General features: G+C 42.1%; 1 protein-coding gene across 1 annotated transcript in view; it reads right to left on the reverse strand.

The window, feature by feature from the left end:
• Positions 1–842: 842 nt before the first annotated feature.
• LOC124722877 (aspartate--tRNA ligase, cytoplasmic) overlaps positions 843–17,410 on the reverse strand; it is a 96,875-nt gene continuing 80,307 nt past the window's right edge. Inside the window, exon 13 of the mRNA XM_047248013.1 lies at positions 843–1,074. The gene's annotated coding sequence lies outside the window, so the exon portion shown is untranslated. The remainder of the gene's footprint in view (positions 1,075–17,410) is intronic.

Below are 17,410 nucleotides of genomic sequence, written 5' to 3' on the forward strand. Positions count from 1 at the left end.
GGAGCACAGGTGGAAAAGTAGCAAACATACAGGCAGTCTTGCAGCTAGGCCACAGCATATGTAATCAAACTCCACAGGCTGAACAAGTGTTACTTGCACCCGAAGGGGCAGCATTGGAACAGCCTGTCTTAGAGAATGCACACTATACATGTTCAAACAATGTCATCTGTAACATGTTAAATTCAGGGAAACTGTTGCCAGTAGACATTGTGTCCTCAGAAGGAAGTGGAAATGTATTCCTGAACTATAAAAACTTAGTGCAGATAGTGAGCCCACTTCTTAACATAAATCGCAGCCTGTACTGCAATTTTATGTGTGATACATGTTTGTATCTTCATTATTGGTTTGTAGTGTTATATTTCATAATCCATGTTTTACATATATGGCTATCAGAGTAAAAATATAATTAATTAATTACATATTTTGTTATATAATAGTTTAAACTGTGCAGTTTCTCTTTGACAGCAAATAAAATAAAGGTGCCCTCAGAAGACTGTAAGTGGTAACTCGAGTTTTTTCAACAAATAATTGTGTGCATTTTGAAGTGAAAAAGTATATTTCATACAATATATTTATAACTCGGTTATGCAACAAAATGTAAACCGACGGGAATTTCATAACAGGTGTGTGTGTGTGTGTGTGTGTGTGTGTGTGTGTGTGTGTGTGTGTAACTTTGGAGTGGCAAACTCCTACTATGCTTTTTTTTCCACATTTTCCCATCTGTCTGATACCAAACAGAAGAGTAACATCCTATAGAAACATTCAGCAAGGATAGGTCTTCTAGTCATCAAAATATAAATAATATGTAAGTACTCACTTATTTTTTAATAAATAAACACAAATTTTTCAAAAATAATTTTATTTTAAAATCATTTCACACTTGGCATATTAATGAACTTTATGTGCAAGACTGCTTAAAAAAAGGCACATAAGAAATTTAAACCACAGCAGTACGAGTATTTATGTTAACAAGACTACACTGGAACCCATTTCAGTCCAAAATTTTAAAATCACAGCCACACAAAATTAAAATTTCTCTCAATTCTGATTAATAATAACAGCAATGCCACACACCTGCAAAAAAAAAAAAAAAAAAAGAGAAATTTAATAAATCACCTGCTAATTTTAAATTCTCGAGATTCAGTTTACAGTATGAGAGAGAGATACCAAATGATCATAAATTATTGGATGATTCTTATAAGCACTGAAAATAAATTTCTAAATGGGTATCTTCTCAATTGGGGAAGTTCTTGGAGCTACTGTGAAATTATCAAATTATGTACAGTCATTCCCTATAAATATTACTATGAAATTACTGATAACCATGCATAAAAATATTCATATGTAAAAAAGTATCATTCAACTCATGTAGTAAGATTATATACAGCTTATTCAATAGTTCAGTTTGATTCAAATTTCATATTAACATTCATTTTGAAAACAAGAAGATGTACACACTATACTACTGTTAAAGCAACATCTAAAGTAGGCAGACAGTTCCAGCTTGCATGCCTGCCAGCAGGCAGACAGGCGCCCACAGGCAGGGGTGGGTAGGGATGAACAAAACACCTGACTTGTGAGCAGTAGGGCTGTCAGGCCATTGCATGTACGACAGTTCTGCACAGCCAAATGCACATGGGCAATGTTGGCCAAGTGGCTGTGTAATAAGTATGTAATAGAGCTCTGCCTTGTGGGTACCCTATACTAGCTGTGCGTGCCTGCCTGCGAGTGAGCTGAAGAGCACCTGGTACTGAACCCACACTATGGGGTAGTGTTGACACAGCCTAATTTAAATAATCATCACAACAACAGAAATGACAATTTCTGATGTCTTCAAGTACTGACTATGTAAAAAAATGTGTACTGAAGAAAATATGATGTTCAAGTTTACAATTATTTATGAATGATGTGTTCTGTTATGACATCTGTCACACGAACAATAAAAATCAGTTGGAGTCTCAACAACACCCATAGTCAACGACTCCACAGAAGCCTCAATTTACTTTCACTGTTGAACAAAATAATCTTCAGCATAGACTGAAATATATAGTTTCCTGTTTGTATCGATGAACAAATGATAGTCATTCTCTGGTGAAAGTGTTATTATGGTGCATGCTGATCATCTCCCGCAGCTTCACCAATTGTAGTAGAGGGTTTTTTTGGGCGCACGGCAGCAAGGTCTTCAGCGCCCGCTCAGTAACAGACTGAGATGTGTGTCAAGAAAATATTCAGAACAGTAAGATAAAACAGAACGTAAAACACAGGTAACAAGGTATGAAAAATATGCGCCTACCCACACCGAAGCATGGGACGAAGCATGTCGTCAGCAGTAAAACATGGACAACACAGGAAGAAAGTGGTAGAGGGAGCTAAAACAATATAGCAGATGGAAGTGGCTGGCTGACCGCAAGGAAACAAGGGAGGAGCCAGACACTCTTCAATACACTAAAACCTCCAGCCTAAAAGTTTAGGCCAGAGTCCAGACACATCACAAAACTTTAAAACCCTCGACACACACGTCTCATCGTTAGCTAACACACAAGGCAGAACCCCATCAACTTGTGCTTCTGCCCTTGGATCACGGTATAAAATGCAGTCTGTTAAAATGTGCCGGACAGAGATGTGCACACCACAAGCATCACAAAATGGGGGAACCTCTCGCCATAATAGAAAGCTATGTGTGAGAGGACAGTGCCCGATCCGAAGACGTGCGAGGGTCACTTCTTCCCACCTGAGCAACCGGCAGGAGGAACGCCACGGCTGAGTTGTTGATTTCACCAACCGCAGTTTATTGGCTGTCTCCGCCAGCCACTCTTCCTCCCACAACTCCATGCAGTTCTTGTGGAGTGCAGAAATGACAGACTGCAAGGGAATAGGACACTGGACCACATCCTGCTCTTTGCAGGCCTCCTTGGCAGCCCGATCGGCCTGTTCATTGCCCCATATTCCTACATGACCAGGCACCCAGCAGAAGGACACCTTACCCCACCATTGGAGCAGGTAGAGTTGGTCATATATCAGCTGGACCATCGCCTCTGTTGGGTACAGATTCTGCAGTGATTGTAAGGCTGTAAGGAGAAATCGAATGTTCCGAACACGATTCATCAGCTGCAGTGCCTTCAGGATCGTGTGGAGCTCTGCTGCGAATACGGTATATTCAACAGGGAGGCGAATCCGGGTAACATGATCAGGGAACACTACAGAACAGCCAAGGAAATTCTCCTGTTTGGAGTCATCTGTGTAAACGACGGTAAAACTGTGATGCACATCTAAATTGTTAAAAAACAGAGATTGGAATGTAAAACCTGGTGTACTATCTTTCTTAAAATTAGTCAAATCTGAAATAAGTCTGGGTCTCCGGAGGAGCCAAGGTGGAAATCTGTTCCAACCACAACATAAAACATGAAGACCAGCCATATCCATCGCATAGGGGCAATCCTGTGCACGAATGCCATAGGGCCGCATCGCACGTTGCCGGTTATGAAATACCCATGCCAGAGGAAGCTGAGCAACGGTATGGTATGCAAGTGTGTATGGTGTGGACAGAGTTTTATACGCCTGGTGCACCTTAAGTAGCTGTCGCAGCATATGAAGTGGCGTTTCACCAGCCTCTGCACAGAGGCTTGGTATGGGGCTAGTTCTGAATGCCCCAATGGCCAACCAAAGCCCTTCATGGTGCACAACATCCAACATCTTTAAGTAAGAAGGCCTCGCAGACCCATACACCGTGCACCCATAATCGAGCCGAGATCGCACAAACGGCCTGTAAAACTGGAGTAGACAAGTCCTGTCAGCTCCCCATGTACTGTGGCTAAGACATTTTAAAACACTCAAAGCCTTAAGTGACTGTCGTTTTAGGTCTTTAAGATGAGGTAACCACGTAAGCTTCGAGTCAAAAATGAGCCCCAGAAATCTCACTGCGTCTTTAAAAGTAAGGATAGTGTCCCTCATCCACAACTCAGGAAAGGTTAAAAATCGAACGAGAATGGTGAAAAAGAACACATACAGACTTCTCAGTGGAAAACTTAAAACCGCTCTTCTGGGCCCCAAATGTCTAAGAGTAAGTTGCAACTGACATGTTGTCATTGCAAGGCTTGAAGAAGAGCAAAACAAAGAGAAATCATCCACAAACCAGGAACACTGGACAGGACTTTTCACTATGGAGGTAATGCTATTAATAGCGATGGCAAAGACAGTGACACTTAAAACGCTACCCTGAGGGACACCGTTCTCCTGCCCAAAGCGTTCAGACAGGACATCACCAATTCGGTATCTAAAATATCGTGGCGAGAGGAAAGACTGAATAAAAAGAGGAAGACAACCACGAAAACCCCATTCGTGAAGCTGCTCCAGGTTGAGATGTCTCCAAGTGGTATTGTAGGCCTTCTTGATGTCAAAAAACACACCTAGAAGGTGGTGACAGAATAGGAAAACTAGTTGGATAGCCGCCTCCAGGAGGGCAAGGTTATTGAAGGTGGAACGAAACCTCCTGAACCCACACTGAGAGCGACTAAGGAGTTGCCGGGATTGTAACATCCATACAAGGCAGCGGTTGACCATCCGCTCCAAGGTCTTTCCCATGCAACTAGTGAGGGCAACACTACAGTAGCTACTCGGGCTCATGCGGTCTTTCCCAGGTTTTAAAAAAGGAATTAAAACTGCCTCACACCACGAGTCAGGAAAGTGACCTGACACCCAAATGGCATTAAAAAGTGCGAGGAGGATTTCTTTGTTGCACCTTGTGAGGTGCCATAGCATACTGTAATGAATCATGTCGTGACCAGGGGGTGTGTCACGAGCTGCAGACAATGCAGAATCCAGCTCCCACATAGAAAATGGGCAGTTGTAAACTTCATGAGAGGTGGACTGGAAGTCCAGACTACACCTCTCAGCAACTGCTCTATGGCGCTGGAAACCCGGATCCTGACCAGTTGTTGCAGTAACCGTGGCAAAATATGCTGCCATAGTCTGGGCAATGTCTCGCGGATCCATGTGGAGAGTGCTGTTATTCATTACAGAAACCATGGGGCACCTCCCTCCTCTCCCAGAAATTCTCCTGATGGTCTCCCACACAACGGAACTTTTGGTGGAACGATTAATGGTGTTCAGGAACTGTTGCCACGACCTCTTCTTGCTCTCACGAATAATGCGGCGACATTTTGCCCTCGCCACCCAAAAGGCTGCAAGATTCTCAGCAGTCGGCCGACACTGGAACCGACGCAGATCCATCCACGCCTCAACATTCGCACAGTGTTTGAACTGGGCCAACTGGCTATAAAGTGTCCAGTCGGTTCCACTGAGCACCCATCTTGGTGGTCTCCTTTCGGGGCCCATGCCATCTGGCAAGTGAATCCAGATTGGGAAGTGATAACTGCCGTGCAAGTCAGCAACCACTTCCCTTTGAGCAATGGCGGCAAGAGCTGGTGAGAGATCAATGGCAGAGAATGACCCAGTCGATGTGCAGAAGTGAGTGCTCTGTCCTCCATTGAGCAAGTAGGCACGGGATGACAGGAGAAGCCTTTCAATTGCTCTGCTCCTGGGACAGGTAATAGCAGAGCCCCAAAGCACACTGTGGGCATTAAAATCACCACAAATAATGAATGGTTGGGGGGAGCTGTGTAAGAAGGTCGGTGAGGGATGACGCATCAATGGATGACGCACGTGCACAGACACAGCAACGGCCTGTAAAATCGTTGTAAGCAAGAGAGGCGGGGAGTGGTAGTCCGTCCTGACGAAAATACCTATGCCTCCTCTAGCTCTCTCTCCATGCAGGTCGTCCTTTTTGTGGAGTGTATAGCTTCATAGCTCAGGGGAGTATGATGGATGGAAATAAGTCTCCTGGAGACACAGACATAGTGGTCTACCCTTAGAGAGTAGCCGAAGTTCCTCCACATGTGTCCTGAACCCCTGCAAGTTCCACTGAAGTATGGGAGCCCTCTATGACAGGGGTAGCACCTTCATCCTGTCTCTCCGATGGGGTAGGGAGACTACAGCAGGTGGAGGGGCAGGCGTGGGGTGATTGGTTGTTTTTTGGGGAAGGAGACCAGACAGCGAGGTCATTGATCTCATCGTATTAGGGAAGGATGGGGAAGGAAGTCGGCCGTGCCCTTTGACAGGCACCATCCCGGCATTTGCCTGGAGCAATTTAGGGAAATCACAGAAAACCTAAATCAGGATGGCCGGACACGAGATTGAACCGTCGTCCTCCCGAATGCGAGTCCAGTGTCTAACCACTGCGCCACCTCGCTCGGTAGGCGTGGGGTGAGATGATTGCCCAACACATGCGTCATACTCCACGAGCTCTGGGGAAGAGTTAGATGAAGCCTCATGTAAAACGACATCTGCATGGTAAGACGGTTTACCACGTGATTTGACCCGCTGTTGCTGCCGTATTGCAGATTTCTGCAGTTTGGTGGGCTTTGGGGTAGCCGACGTGGGAGTGATGATGGCCGTACCGGGCTTTGGAACATCCTCAGCTGTTGGAGGCGCCAGGGGCTGGCCCAAGTTTGCCACTGTACCTTTGTCTGCCATCCGAGGAGGGGCTACAGGCTCTGAAACACTAGCTGCGGTGCAAGTGCACCGACAGCTGCAGGTGTTAGTGCCAACACTCACCACCTCTGTCTGCATAGAGGCATCATCTTTTGGAGTAGGCTTCTGAACCATGGATGCAAAAGATGTAGCAAATGTGGGAAGTTGCATCGACTTTTAGATCTTTTTGGCCTCACCGTAGGGGATAAGCTTGGTTGTTTTTATTTCCTGGACTTTGCGTTCCTCTAAAAATATTCAGCAGTCCCTACTCCATACAGGGTGGTTTCCAGAGCAATTGATACATTTGGCTTGAGATGAGCAACTAACTCCTTCATGAGCAGCCTTACCGCAGTTGCCACAAGTCACTTCACCTTTACACCCTAAGGTGGTATGCCCAAAACGCTGGCATTTAAAACAGCGCATTGGGGTCGGGAAATAAGGTCTCACACTAAGGTAAAGGAAGCCAGCTTAACATGTTCAGGAAGTTTCGTGCTAGTGAAGGTCAGAATGAAGGAGTCGAATTTGACAAGACTGCCATCAACCCTCCTCATGATATATTCTACATCAACGATACCTTCCAGAGCCCACTCACGTTGCAGTTCTTCCTTGGGAATGTCGACTAGATCCCGGCATGTCACAACACCTTTGGTACAAATGAAGGTGCTGTGCAGTTCAGTGTCTATGGCATACTCCCCAGGGCATTTAGAAGCTTGGAGGTTAGTTGCTTGCTGGGAATTGGAAGTTTCCACTAGCATGGTCCCATGGTCCCATGTAGCAAACGCTACACTGATTTTAAGGAGCCACAGATGCCCTCCAAATCCTTTTGTATATAGAAGGGCGAAACCTTCTGAAAACTACCCTCCTTCCATTTCACAATGAGAAACACGCTCTGATTACCAGAATGCATTCTGTTACTAAAGACTTTACTTGTTAAAGATGTGCCAGAGTCAGGGGGGCTGACAGCACGGGCCCTCTTGAGAGACTGGGTGTTAGACCCTTCCAGTGGCCCATCCTTTCCGCTGGGAGGAGGAAAAGAGGATTTCGAAGGATCCATCTCGGTCCCACGAGCAGCTAGGGAACTAGAAGTCCACCTAGACAGAGCCCCGCATGCCTAGGTAAGCCTTATATAACTGAGGTGCGGCAGGTTCCCCAGAGGTTGCCCACTAACATCTGTTCCACCTCAACAGCCATGCATCTCATCAGCGCGCAGCACACCTTGAGATTGAGGGGAGGTTTATTCCATCCTAGCGACCCAGGCGGTCAAGCCAAGATCCCCATTGCCTGAGACACACAACGTTCCACCGCCGCGCCGCACGGTGGTCGCTGAAGTATGCTCAGAGCTTACGGTAACAGGGGACTGGCGGCACTTACCAGTTCTCAGCTCAGGAAGCCCAGGGTCGCCAAGCCCGTACCCAGCAAATGAATGCTGAGCCCCTGGGGACAGCTTCACCAATTGAAAAGTCCTAGCTCAAATTAATATTTCAGTCATTCAGTACACAGCACAGCTTTTCCAGCCAACTAATGACTACGACCTTTTACATACAACAGACACACAGTTATACCTGGAATCTGAACTTGCATTAGTAAAAACAAGACAGTGTGGCTACAACAAGTTAGATTGCACAGTAATTCAGGAACTTGTTAATTTGTATTCAGATGGAACAAAGTTAAAATCTCTGTCTATGCATCCTAATTAATGTTCCTCTGAATCACTTTAGGCAAATTCTTGGATAGCTCCATTAACATGGCCAGAGCCAATTTCTTCCTCCATTCAACTACTTGGAAGATGAGGGGAAAAAAAGCCATATCTTCATAATCACACTGATCAGTGGGGCAACCTTTGATTATTCCTAGACAGCAGAGTTAATCAATCCTGGTATGACACCTTCAATCACCAACGCATCTACTTGCCTTGGAAGTTAATGCAGTAATTTTCTTCTAAATAGGTAGATCATGTTTTAACTTTACAACACAAAAACTGATGCAGGGGAAAACAAATCCCCTCCAATGCTCTTTTAACATTTGATACAACTGATTTTTAAGTAATGATTGTCCAGTAATTATTTGCATGTTCACTGAATAATACGCACGTGTTTATTGCTAAACCGCTTTGTCACCACTATGTGCAAATGAAGATATATTAGAATCGTGTGTCATATGTTTACTCCTTTTTTGACAGGAACATTTGACTTCTTTAGCAGGGTTAAAATCTAACTGTCTCTGGTACAATCAACCTTATTTAACAATCAACAGATGTGATGTCACATTTATGATGCATTGATACAGTACCTTCATCAATGTGTACTAAAACAGTGTTCTTGTAAATAGGAATTTTGTATCTGTGTTAACCACCACTAATAAAGTTCTTTGAAATAAACTCTCTCTTAGTGGTTTTAGGGCAGTTGGTACAAGTTTTCATTTTACTGTAGTTTACTCAAATTTCAAATTGACTTGCAGTTACTGTCTACTGTTCATGATTCTACTTCCCATTTGCCTTTTACTTTTATAACTTGTAACTATACTGTTTCACAATATGATAATTGTTTCATATTGCAAGCACGATGATGATGATGATGATCATCATCATCATCATCATCATCATCATCATCATCATCATCATCATCATCATCATCATCATGTTAATGAAGAAAGTGCTGATACAATAATATCAGTGACTACAGTGATACATGTCTGTTGTTTTGAAAATTCACGATAAGTGGAAATAAAACATGAACTTGTGTTTTCCAATAATTCTGGTTGAGTAGAAATTCCTCTGTAATGATTCTTCTATCTTTATCATGTTCCAATAAGTTCCCGTCTTTGCATCCTCTAGTAAAATCAAATTAATCATACCTGAAATTTCAGAGTGTGTGTGATATAATAGAGTATTACAACATGGAAATCAGATTTCAGGAGATTTAACTGAAGCTTTGACTAGTTTAATGAAATTCCTTTTCATAAAAATTTTCAGCATTCATTTCTCATGTATGTTGCCTTTGCTTTCATAGAAGTCTGATCAGAATTACATAGTATATAGTATTTGTCTTTCTGATCATTACTAGCATTCAACAATTCAGAAGCTACAGTAGCAAACAGTCAGAAGACAAATATATTTATCTTCAGTGTCACCTGGGTTATAACACAACAGAACTAAATAACTGGTTGTGTAAGGATATAGAGAACCAAACTTGTCAGAACTCATACTGACCAAAATTTAATTGGGGAAGAGCCTGTTTATAAGGTATGCAAAAACATTTCACAGGTCTCTTATCTAGAGACAAAACAAAGATATGAATAGCAGTGATTATGTGATACATTTTGGGCTCTTCCAGTCACATATTTTGTATGGCTGACTGATGTGGGGACACTCTTCTCATATCATTAAAATTTTCAAAAGAAAAAGAAAAAGATTGTTCGTATGTGTAGGGCTGGCTCTATGGAACACTGCTTCCTATTTTTACTTGGCTCAGGGTACTAACAACTGTGAACTTCATTATCACTCTCTGCTTGGTCAGTATCACTGGAAAACTTAATAAGCTTCTGACAAACAACCAACTGTGCAATATGAATGAGTCCTCTGACATGCACATTACTGATTTTAATTTTCTGAATAACATCTGTACTTGCTGAATCATCTGTATTGTATTTATGTACTTGCAATGAAGCCTATTGTAATGTACACTACACAATGAACAAAATACTTAATATCTAGTGAACTGTGTGAAAATTAGCTCTAAAACCCCTTGGAAAAGTTTCTGTGTTCAATGTTCGTTCTTTTTAACCATACTTATTTAGCTACAATTTGGTACACTGCCATATTTTTAGTCGTGTGGTGGAGGAGTTTCACGCAGATGCCCACACGACAATGCAGCACAATCGAAATTCAAGAAATCCCACAAAAGAACAAATGTAATCGATATTTTATCTCAATCAAGAAAAAATGTATTAAACTAATGTTCAGCACTGCTAAAATGCAGAAGCACGCAGTGATTCCTGACAGCAGGGCACCAGAACTTAAAGTCAGAGTTTTGCTCCAGATAAATCAACAGTATTTTAATACTGCGACAGGAAAATTTTGTGAGACTGGGAATATGGTATTTTAAAATATGTACCTAGTGAAACGTGCAAGAGAAACATAATGAAACTTGTCAATGTGCCACAAAAGTGGCAACCTCCTATTAGCAGCACCTTTGAAATGACTTTGAAGAAGAAAAGTGATATTCAATATCTACTTCAAAGGACTGTGGAAAACTTTGTGAAGGCAAATATTCTGCTCCACAAACAGGAAAAATGAGAATTTTCTGCAATGGATGAACAAATTCATTCAATGTGAGCTGTGATTACAAGATAGTAAAAAAACATGAAAGTCAAATTATATTTTCCAAGCGGAAGTTTTACATTTAACAGAGTAATGATCAAATAATAAGCAGAGTGGTAATAGTTTGTTTTAAGATGCAGGTAATATCCCTTGTTTGAAAATGAGTGAGATTATTGTATCTTTACTACAGCACAAAGATTATGTGATGGAGGAGTTGGCTGGTAAGGATGTGGTAATATAAGCCAATCAGAAAAGTGACAGAACCGATCATCATGTTTTTGCTGTGCTATTGAAGATTGCTGAAACAAAGGTCAAAAAAATTTTATAGTTGGTGTACACATTCTGGACACCACTAATCCAAGTGTGCTGGTGTAATATAGGTTACTCTATAACAATACAACACTTGATACAACAATGAAAAGGCAATAATAAGTGATACTGCACATGAACAACTACACCAACTCTTTAAAAGCAGTTGGGGTCACTTGCGCAGTTTTCAATGCTGGGCGCAAAAGCTGAATCTATATACAAATGTGTTTTCAAAAGAACTGTTGAAGCTCTATACAGAATGCAATTTTTGTAATTTAAAGAATTCCTTCCTGAACACCAGAAATGAGAGGTCTCTGTATTTGGAGTTTCTAAAGCAGAATAGTTTGGGGTAATCTAAAAGTGCTCACACAGTATGAAGCCATTGGGTTTCTGTGAAAACTCATTCAATGTAGCTTTATGGGGAGTGTCCAAAAAGTAAAGCAATTATATTTGTAAAAAACTGAGATATTGTTAGGAAAATTTAAAATTATTTCAGGTACACCAGTTTCATTATCTCCACATTCTTCTGAGCAACCTTGCCATGCAGTGTACGCATCCACATTGTTTTAGATATCCAGCCCCCTTGTTGGTCATAAAAGGTGATTGCTTTCAAACTGGTCTTGATTTTGAGGAACAGGAAAAATTCTGCCAGAGCTAGGCAAGGACTTTCGGGGGGATGGGATAGTATTGCCAATTTGAGCTTGACCGTGAACTTCCAGACATGTAGAGGGGTGGGGCTGGGGGTATTGTAGTGGTGCAACTGTCAGGTATTGGCATTTTCTTTCTGTGTTTGGAAGATCTTTCTTAGTACTGACTGTCTGCCTTTGAGGTATGAGTTCTTTGTGAGCTACAAAAGACTGTTACAATGAGTTTCAATTTCAACTTGCTTATTCAGAGGGGAACCTGAGGTGTGCCATTCATAAGTATGGCACTCTTTCTCTGGGTCATAGCCAAACACTTTTCTTTCAATGCTGGTAATGACACTGTCCAGCAAATAAGGTTTAATTTGTAAACATTCCAAAGTTCACTTGTGATCACCTCTCAGTTGTTCTTGTGATTGTCAGTTAATAGTTTTTGGATCAGCTTGGCCAAAATTTTCCTCACGTTCAAACTGTCACCAGCTATATCATGGACATTGGTTTAGGGCCAATTGTATAAATATCACTGACTGGGTATCAATTTTTACCTTCATTCAGAAACTGAACTCTGTTCAGAGATCTGCTCTACTGTGTAACACTAAACTTGGATCTAGTGAACGAGGTTTAGTGTTGATCTAAATTAGCACAAAACATGCTCGGCAACACTGCTAGAGAACAGTTACTCAAATGATTACTGTATCATGCTTCAGCCAAAGATATTAATCTTACATCACACATACATACTATTTATAAATGAAGGTGTCATATTGCAAAGATTGAGAAAGTACACAGAAAAAGATATGATCTTGAAACTTCTCCTCAGTCAAAAAATATTTATACCTGGAAATTATACTCTCCCAGTATAAGGACACAACAGGAAGCAAAAAGCTGATGAAGTTACTGCAGCCTACAAACAAAAAGCCTGAAAAGAAATTACTGTTGACTTTAATTCACAAAATATTGAAGCAAATCATGACTAGGAAAGTTTGAGAATGTGATATGACATTATCAAGGAAAGGACCAAGAAAACATTCACACATGAAAACGTATAATGTTAAGACACACTTTACAGTTATTACATTTCAGTTTCATATGGATACTTGTGTTGTTGTAAACTGAAGCAAGAACAGTGTCAAAACTTATTGAGGTCGAAATACATAAAAACAGAGGTGATACTTGCACTAGGTTTACTGTTACAAAAAATGGACAGAAGCCAACTGCATCCCTGAAGCCACAATTTACTCATATTGACAACCGCTATGACGATAATGCAGATTTTCTTCCTGAAGTTACAGTGGTGGTTTGTATAGATTTTAATATGCTCAGATATTTTTTTAAAAACTAATTTGCTAAATAAAACTTAATTTTTAATATTATTCATAACATTCTTGTTCATTTCTTGTTCTGATACAGATTTAAACAACACTGAATGCTCTAGTTGCTCCACATCATTAAATGAGAAGCTGACTGTAACTTCAAATGAAAACATTGTTCTCCTTGTTGGTGACATTGAAAATGAAGACAAAGCAGAGAATTTTTATGTTAAGCTGGTAAGAACAATAGGGTAACTTATCTGTGACAGCAATACATAACATATTTTGAAGTAAAAGTAACATCTAATTACAAGAAGGCATGCAACACACAAGATGCGATTTTCTTATAGAATCTACAATCTTAGAATCCTATCTAGCAAAGTCCTTGATATGAAACGCAAATTTTACAAAAAAAAATAAATATTGGAGTACCTTAAAAGCAAACATAAAATAAAAATACACACCTGCTAGTGCAACATGAAATAAGAATGGTAACACTGAAACCAGAGAAATTAAAAGAAATTAAAAATAAATCAGCCTTTCAAACACCATTTTGTAAATCAATTCCAATTTTGTAACCTTTTTTTTTACGTAAATACGTTGTTGACATTCGTGTGTCGTCGAAACTGCTGTCTGCGTCACGTCTGCTGTGCAGCGAGCTATGTTAATTTAAGTATTAACTGTATTTTTCTTACCTGTCATTTCTTCTTCCATGTGTTTTTGCTTTTAGAAAGCTTTAATTTTCGAGTGCTAGTAATAGTGTTCCATAGATTTCGTGTTTGTTTTGAATACAGTCACAGAGAGTCCCTTTAGTCAGCTGTAGTGCCAGTAGTGCAAGTGTTTGTTTTGAATACAGTCCAGAGACAGGTAGTGCTATTTTCATTGTTTCCAACAAGAAGTGTCTAGTAACCACAGTTTAGTCAGCTATCAGCCGCACTTTAGTGAATTAGTAGTCTAGTTGATTAACATTCTACAGTAAATTGATTTCTTAGGATGGATAGGATGCGTGACTGCTGTGTACGGATGCAGGAGGAGCTGGCCACTGTTCGTGAAAAGCTGAGCGTGCTGATGGCCTCAGTCAGCCATCTTCAGGCTGCTGCCTCGGAGTGTAGCGGCAGTGGGGAGTCTTCTGCATCACATGGTACACCCCAAGTGTTCCATGCTTCACCCATGGTCACTGCTGTCGAAACATCTTTGCGAGTACCAGGCGCGGTTGGGCCACCCTCTCCCCAAGGGGAGTGGCGGGTTCAGCGGCATTCGCGGCGCATGAGGCGGAGGGTCAATGTGGAGGCTGGCCGTGTGGCATCGCCTGTTCTGCCTGTGAGTGGACATGTGGCCGCTCCTTCAGCAAGGTCCGAGCAGGCACACGGGGGGAGGGGTTTACTAGTGAGTGATTGGGAGCTCCAACATTAGGCAGGTGATGGAGCCCCTTAGGGAAATAGCGGAAAGGTCGGGGAAGAAGGCCAGTGTTCACCCTGTCTGCTTGCCAGGGGGTCTCATCCAAGATGTGGAGGAGGCACTGTCGGCGGCGATAGAGAGCACTGGGTGCACCTGACTGCAACTTGTTGCTCACGTCGGCACCAAAGGCTCCTGCCGTCTGGGTTCAGAGGTCATCCTCAGTTCATACAGGCAGTTGACGGAGTTGGTGAAGGTGGAAAGCCTCACTCGCGGGGTGGAATCTGAGCTACCTATTTGTAGTATTGTTCCCAGAACCGATTGCGGTCCTGTGGTTTGGAGCCGAGTGGAAGGCTTAAACCAGAGGCTCAGACAATTCTGTGGAGACCTGAGTGCAAATTTCTCGACCTCCGCTATCGGGTGGAGAAATGTAGGGTCCCCCTGAATAGGTCAGGCATGCACTACACGCAGGACGCGGCTACAAGGGTATAGCGGAGTACCTGTGGAGTGCACATATGGGTTTTTTAGGTTAGAGAATTCCCTCCCTAGGCCCGACAAAATGCCTCCTGAGACGCGACAAGGTAGCAGTAGGCAAAACGCAACAGGGAATGACAATATTAATGTGGAATAAGTAAACTGCAGTAGCGTCTATAGAAAGGTCTCAGAACTGCTCTGATTAATAAACGGTCACAATGTCCACATAGTACTAGGGACGGGAAGTTGGCTGAAACCAGATGTAATGAAATTCTAAACTCTGATTGGAATGTATACCGCAGAGATACACTGGACAGTGAAGGGGGAGGTGTGTTTATAGTGATAAAGAGTGCAATAGTATCGAAGGAAATTGACAGAGATCCAAAATGTGAAATAATTTGGGTGAGGGTCACGGTTAAAGCAGGCTCAAACATGGTAATTGGATATCTCTATAGGTCCCCTGGCTCAGCAGCTGTTGTGGCAGAGCACCTGAAGAAAAATTTGGAAAATATTTTGAGTAGACTTCCCCACCATGTTATAGTTCTGGCTGGAGATTTTAATTTGCCGGATATAGACTGGGAGACTCAAACGTTTATAACAGGTGGCAGGGACAAAGATAACATATTAGACCTTCTGGTGACAAACAGACCCGAACTATTTGAAACAGTTAACGCAGAACAGGGAATCAGCGATCATAAAGCGGTTACTGCATCGATGATTTCAGCCGTAAATAGAAATATTAAAAAAGGTAGGAAGATTTTTCTGTTTAGCAAACGTGACAAAAAGCAGATTTCAGAATACTTGACAACTCAGCACAAAAGTTTTATCTCAAGTACAGATAGTGTTGAGGATCAGTGGACAAGAGATGGAAAAGAGCCACCGCGGTACCACAACCGAGTTAGAAAACTGCTGCGAAAGCAAAGGAAACTTCACAGCAAACATAAATATAGCCAAAGCCTTGCAGACAAACAAAAATTATGCGAAGCAAAATGTAGTGTGAGGAGGGCTATGCGACAGTTTTATGTACTGACTTGGCCGAAAATCCTAAGAAATTTTGGTCTTATGTCAAAGCGGAAGGTGGATCAAAACAAAATGTCCAGACACTCTGTAACCAAAATGGTACTGAAACAGAGGATGACAGACTAAAGGCCGAAATACTAAATGTCTTTTTCCAAAGCTGTTTGACAGAGGAAGACTGCACTGTAGTTCCTTCTCTAGATTGTCGCCACACAGATGACAAAATGGTAGATATCGAAATAGACGACAGAGGGATAGAGAAACAATTAAAATCGCTCAAAAGAGGAAAGGCCGCTGGACGTGATGGGATACCAGTTCGATTTTACGCAGAGTATGCGAAGGAACTTGCCGCCGCCGCCGCCGCCTCACCCCCCCCCCCTTTCCCCCCCTTGCAGCGGTGTACCGTAGGTCTCTAGAAGAGCGTAGCATTCCAAAGGATTGGAAAAGGGCACAGGTCATCCCCATTTTCAAGAAGGGACATTGAACAGATATGCAGAACTATAGACCTATATCTCTAATGTCGATCAGTTGTAGAATTTTGGAACATGTATTATGTTCGAGTATAATGACTTTTCTGGAGACTAGAAATCTACTCTGTAGGAATCGGCATGGGTTTCAAAAAAGACGATCGTGTGAAACCCAGCTCATGCCATTCGTCCACGGGACTCAGAGGGCCATAGACATGGGTTCCCAGGTAGATGCCGTGTTTCTTGACTTCCGGAAGGCATTCGATACAGTTCCCCCCAGTCATTTAATGAATAAAGTAAGAGCATATGGACTATCAGACCAATTGTGTGATTGGATTGAAGAGTTCCTAGATAACAGAACGCAGCATGTCATTCTCAATGGAGAGAAGTCTTCCGAAGTAAGAGTGATTTCAGGTGTGCCGCAGGGGAGTGTCGTAGGACCGTTGCTATTCACATTATACATAAATGACCTTGTGGATAACATCACAAGTTCACTGAGGCTTTTTGCGGATGATGCTGTGGTATAAGGTTGTAACAGCGAATTGACGCATGATGCACGGTGGCAATTGAATCTCAATGTATACATGTGTAACGTGCTGAGAATACATAGAAAGAAAGATCCCTTATCATTTAGCTACAATATAGCAGGTCAGCAACTGCAAGCAATTAATTCCACAAATTATCTGGGAGTACGCATTAAGAGTGATTTAAAATGGAAGTTGATCGTCGGTAAAGCAGATGCCAGACAGATTCACTGGAAGAATCCAAAGGAAATGCAATCTGAAAACAAAGGAAGTAGGTTACAGTACACTTGTTCGCCCACTGCTTGAATACTGCTCACCAGTGTGGGCTCCGTACCAGATAGGGTTGATAGAAGAGAGAGAGAAGATCCAACGGAGAGCATCTCGCTTCATTACAGGATCATTTAGTAATCGCGAAAGCGTTACGGAG

This window comes from Schistocerca piceifrons, chromosome X (assembly GCF_021461385.2).
Source record: "Schistocerca piceifrons isolate TAMUIC-IGC-003096 chromosome X, iqSchPice1.1, whole genome shotgun sequence".
Taxonomy (NCBI): Eukaryota; Metazoa; Arthropoda; class Insecta; order Orthoptera; family Acrididae; genus Schistocerca; species Schistocerca piceifrons.